The sequence below is a fragment of the Protobothrops mucrosquamatus genome, unplaced genomic scaffold, assembly GCF_001527695.2.
Source record: "Protobothrops mucrosquamatus isolate PMUCROS unplaced genomic scaffold, P.Mucros_1.0 scaffold377, whole genome shotgun sequence".
Taxonomy (NCBI): domain Eukaryota; kingdom Metazoa; phylum Chordata; class Lepidosauria; order Squamata; family Viperidae; genus Protobothrops; species Protobothrops mucrosquamatus.
In genome coordinates this window covers 480,019-486,093 of record NW_015386709.1, presented here as the reverse complement: position 1 = coordinate 486,093, position 6,075 = coordinate 480,019, and positions in this window count along the sequence as shown.

Sequence of the window (6,075 nt, the reverse complement as noted above, 5' to 3'; positions counted from 1 at the left end):
GAACAAGTAGAACAGGGAAAGAGAGGAGGTGGGAAAGAGAGAACCAGGAACGCAACAACTCGCAAAAGAACAATCAAGAATGCAAAACAGGAGGACTATCTGGGCCCGGTCACGAGATCGAGGAGCCGGGTGCAAAAGGCACCACTCCCATAAAAACAGCCACCCACTGATGGTTAGCCACCCTGACGAAGCCGGCAGGGGGCCGGCGAAAGCTAGGTGTTTTTAATTGTAAATAAACTTGTTATAGTTTTATCTCCTGGTGGTCTCACAGTTCTTTTTGTTTTATTATCAGTTTAACTTAACTGTTTCTTCTACAAAAGTATATTTCAAATGTGAATGGGTAAAATTGCTAATGCTTCTCAAAGATTCTGCTGTAGATTCCCAAAGCAGCAACTGCCTCTGTTTCTGAACTTATTGAATGGCTCACAGTCTAATCTATGTACAATCATACAATCTATGATTTTTGTAGATGCAATTTTAACTGCAGAAACTCTCTATAAAAAAAATCTCAGGTTGCTTATGAGAATTAGTCCCAGTTATTGATGGAGAGCACATAACACATGCATGCAGAGCAGGTGTTTTTATTATTATATCACAATTCGTTGTTAAATAAAATCAAACTCCTCACTGAGTAAGGCTGAGAGTATCATGATGCCCACACTACTTCCTGTTCTGCTCAGCTGCTAATTCCAGGTCAGTGGCTGCTGCCTCCATTAGGAATGCAGGAGAGTTGCATTTACCAACTCATATCATTGCTGTTCATGCAGCCCATGAGAGACAATTGGAAAATGTGGCTGTTTACCGGAGGAAGATTGACAGATAAACAACTAAAAATCAATTCCAAAGTCAATAAAGAACCTCCTTAGGAAATCTGTACTGCAAAGGATCTTTTCAACTGCCATCTTTGGGAGCATCAAAATGACTTGACAGAAAGCATGGAAGAAAAAAGTTGGGGACATTTTTTAATTGGTCGCTGAAAGCTGAAGATGTTAAATGAGATGGACAGGAGCCATTTTCTTTGCTGGTGTGTGAATGGGATGTGCAAGGCAGGTAGAAATGCTGAAACATGAATGGAACAGATTAGCACAGAGTGGCTAATCATAGGGCAAGGCATCATTTGTCTGCATCCCATATGGGGATGGTTTCTGCAATCTCTTTACTTATTGTTAAGATCATGTTTTCCCAATATTTTTTAAAGCAAATTCTATGCAAGACTATCCTTGGGATACATATATTTGTAATGTCAGGTTTTACTCCTGAAATAGACATTAATCTTGAAAAATAAAGATGGTTTTTAGAAATATATGCAGCTTGCTTTTCATGAACTATGGAACAGTTCCTTAGTCTCAACTTACTGCAGTTATCAGAAAAAGTGGGCTAATTCTGCGAATTAAGGAGATGAGATATGGGAATGAATTAATCTATCTTGTTCTCTTCTGTCAGTTTTTACATGTGTTTTCCCAGACACCTAGCAACTGTATTTTTATATTGATCCTGTTACGGACTGAGACAGAGAGAGGTCCTGCATGCAGGTTTGTAAGTGGAGATATGTAAATGCAAATTGTTCATCATATTTCAATTTGCACATTTCCAAATTTAATATATCTAGATTTAAGAGCTAAGGCTAATTAGGATATTTCATGTTTTTTGTCTGAAAATTTTTGTTACACCAACATTAAATAATTAAATTCTGTTTGTGCATTAGTCTAAACTCTGGAAGTACAGATAAGACCATATTAATATGGCCAGGAAAAATATTTCTCAAGGACTCTTTAATTTAATACTAAGTATAATATTATTTTTTGTTCTGATTTAAATATGAAGGAGATTGAGCCTTGGGACACAAACACAGGAATAAGCACAACTTTCCCATTTTCCTTTGCCCTTCCTATCACAGCGTATTTCTAAGTCAGACCTATTTTTTTAAGCAGAAAATTTCTTTTTGAAATTTGTACAAAATTCTGAAAGATGTTGTTTCTCTCTTCCCTAATTCCTATTATCCAGAAGTTGTTAGCTCAACCATAAAGTTAGAATCTTCACTTAGCTTTTTCCTTTCCCTTCAAAAGTACTGTAGGATTGGGTGATACTATGGACATTACAATTTATGATTAGCAGCTATAAAGGCATGTTGTCTGGCCAGGTGTAAAGTTAATCTGGTATGTGAAAACTTCTGCAATTTTTATTTTGAAGAAAAATAAGCCAGTTGGGTGAGGCAAGGAAAAAATACCAGCATTTTCTCCTTTTCCCTTCTACTGCAGAAGCTGAGAAACAATAGACAGGAGAGATTCCACTCAGCTCTTATTATGGAATTTGTCATCATCATAGGATGATGGATACCAAATTAGACAATGTTGTCCAAGAAAAATCTCTCTTGTGCCTCTCAGGCTCTCTGCTTCATCTTCCTCTTTCAGATCTTTTATTTTAAAGAAGTGGATACAAAGTTGCCATTCTGCAAACCAAACCACCAGAATTTCGTATCATATTTACTTGTAGCCATGTCTCAAGGCCCAAGAGTGGCCTTACTTGGAGGATCCCAAGGGCTTAGGTCACCTTATTTGTCTGTTGGTTGAATCGGTTTTATAAACTACCCCAATCAAAAAAGATTCTAGGAAGTATATATTACAAAATAAAAAAAAATACAGTAATAGCCAACAGCAATAATACAGCCCTTTGGCTAGCCACAGTTTCATAGGATCTATCTCACTGAAATAAAATGGTTTTGAGGATCTCCTGACATCCTAGGAGGGTCAGGATCAGGTGCATAGGGTAGAGGTCATTACTGAGAAAACCTAATTTGTGACCCATAACCCTCTTACCTCACATGGAAGGAGGATTTCTAGCACACTCTCATTTTTGGTTTAGACTAAGAAGGCAAAATCACTTTTAGCAGAGCAATCCCTAATAGTCTGGTTCCATGGTATATAAAGTTTATCGGTGATAACTAGCATTTTTAATTGGGCCTAGAAGCCTATTGGTTGCCAGTGAAATGAGGTCAACATAGATGTCATTACCCCAAAATGGGTTGACCCAACTATTAATCTAACTACTGCATTTTACATCAGCTAAAACTTCTGGATTGTCATGAAAAGAAGCCATAGGCAGCATGTAGGTGTAATCAAAAATGGAGTCACTGTTGATAAGGCTTCATCATCCAGGTCAGGGTATAGTTGGCATACTGGGGAAATGGCCATCCACTCATAACTTCCATCTGTTGTGTTAGCAAGACCACTAGAGGCACCTCAAATGTTGGACCGGCAACAACTACATAAAGAGGAAACATTAGGGCCAATATGACTGGATAGCTATGATATTTTCCCCAATCACAAAATGATGCCAACGCCTCTTCTGAGATGAACCTCTAGGATGCAATGTCTAAGTCAGAGAAAACCTGGCTTTGCTTCTAGGAAGTACTATGGCCCTATTCTTCTGTGTTGCAGTCCACCAAGAGAACAAGAAATCTTATTGATGCTCTCATCTCCTTCCATGCTTTCTTGCTTACTCCTGAGAGTGGCAGAATTCAGAGGAGTAGGATTTCTAACAACTTTCTAGCTAACATGAAAAGTACCTCTACTTTTCTCCATGTTCTCCATGTGCAAGGCAGGAAGAAATTTACTCTCTGAAGACCAGGTTTTTCATTTAAAATAGACTTGGCAGAGTTAGTCATTGTTTTTCAAGTGCACATGTAGCCTTATATCTAGTTCAGCTAATGCCTGGCCTCTTGTCTTGCAATTTGAATGCAATAGTTCCTAAATAAAACTGCTATTTATTTATTGCCCTACTTTTCATTCAGGAGCAGGTGACATTCTTCTCTTAGTTGTGCAAAACTGCATCCAGTTTTGGTCACCATAATGTAAAAAAGATGTTGAGACTCTAGAAATAGTACAAAGAAGAGCAACAAAGATGATTAGGGGACTGGAGGCTAAAGCATATAAGGAACGGCTGCTGGAATTGGGTATGTCTAGTTTAATGAAGAGAAGGACGAGGGGGGACATGATAGCAGTGTTCCAATATCTCAGGGGCTGCCACAAAGAAGAGGGAGAAGCTATTCTCCAAAGCACCTGAAGGCAGGACAAGAAGCAACGGATGGAAACTAATCAAGGAGAGAAGCAACCTAGAATTAAGGAGAAACCTCCTGACAGAACAATTAACCAGTGGAACAACCTGCCTCCAGAAGCGGTGAATGCTCCAACACTGGAAGTTTTTAAGAATAGACTGGACAGCCATTTGTCTGAAATGGTATAGGGTTTCCTGCCTGAGCAGGGGGTTGGACTAGATGACCTCCAAAGTCCCTTCCAACTTTATTATTATTGTTGTTATTATTATTGTTGTTGTTGTTGTCTCCACAGCAATGCTGTAATAGAGGTTGGGCTGAGAGGGAGCAACTGAGCACAAGTCACCCAATGAGCTTCTATGGCTGAGGGACGACTTGAACCTGTGTGTCCCCAAGGACAGTCCAACATCTTAAGCATTACATTGACTTACTTCCTAGCCTCATTTTAACATCCTCATTGGATTTACCTTTGAATAAACCTGCTGCACATATAATATATGCAATATCCATTCTGTCTGTCTGTCTTTCTAGAATTCCCACTCTACACCCTGGCTAGATAGAAACAAAAGTAGGTGCTATTTTATTCATACTACATTAAAAGAAGCCTACAGAATGGCCAATAATGAAGGAATTTGGTGCTGAACATTTGTAATCTGGATCCAACTTGACCTAAAAAACTATGCTTATTATACTGCAAAATGCTCCAAAACTTTGCTAGTGTGAAAAACCATTTCAGCCTCTCCCCCCTTTTTTAAAAAAAACAAAACAAAAACAGAACACTAACATTTAACATTTGGGGCAGTTTGGGACAAGACGATCTGGGGCTTCAGATGGCTAAATTAACTTTTTTGATTAGAGAAAAGATAACACCTACATTTAGTGTTAACTGGAAATCTTTTATAGTTTGTTTGTTTTTGTTTTGTTTTTGCATGAAACAGCAAAAAATGAACATTTGATTTAGCTTTTTATTATTAGAAAATATTAAGGTAATAGAAAAGGAGGGGTTGTAACCATAGAGTGATAATTTTGTAATTATATTTGTATTTGCTGCAAAAGAAATCAGAAGCTTCCTCTATTTCTTTTTATCTTTTCTTACTGTATGTTTGTCCTTTTCTTTGTTTCTGCTTTTGTCCTTTCTTTTCCTTCTGTACTGGGTATTGGTTTCTGTTAGTTTTTATCTTCACTCTAAAATGAGAGAAAGTGAGAGAGATGTGGGGCTCTTTTTCTTTTTTATACATCTATTAATTAATTTTCTTTCAGCAGCTACAGGCACGCATTTGCAGGCAGGCTAAATCCATATGCCACCCCAGACCTGAGCAACCTGGAAACAAAAACAAAACTCTGTGCAACAATGTGGGAGCCCTGGGGAAATTTTCTGTGGCCCCTCGCTTAGTTCTCCAGAGTTCTGCCTCAACATGCAACTGCCTAAGCTGCTCATCAATCACCTCTACCTCCCAGGGGAGAAAGGGGACTTTTCCAATGCAGCTACTTAGCAGCTCTGAGCTGTTCTGCCTTTGCTGCCATCTCCTGCTTTTCTTTCCCTCCCATCAGGTAACAAGACAGGGAAGCCTGCTACCCCACCTATGCTAAGAAAGATGGAGCGGGGAAGCCAATATCTGCTCTCACTGGGGGCAGGAGATGTACCTCTCTGGAGTACAACCTGCTGCACTCATGTGACAAAGAGAAGATAAACTAACGCCACCATAATCATATTGTAAGGCTTCAGGCTCAAAGTTCCTGTCTCTTGATCTCTGCATGGCTTATAGTAAGCAAGAAGAGCAGATATGTAGACCAAGGCAGGCATTATAATCAGCCTTTACGGCACAGTGCATTGCAACTGTTGTGCCATTTCATTCTTTTTATTTTGGAGTGCAGGCTTTTTTCCCCCCAGTGCAGGTTGGCACAAATATTTCTTGTGACAAAGTTTTCAAAGGCTACTCTGCTGTTAACCTCTTGACTGTTTAGCATCTAAGCTGATGTTTCATACAGATTTCCATGTATTGCAGGTCCACTGTGCAGGAACA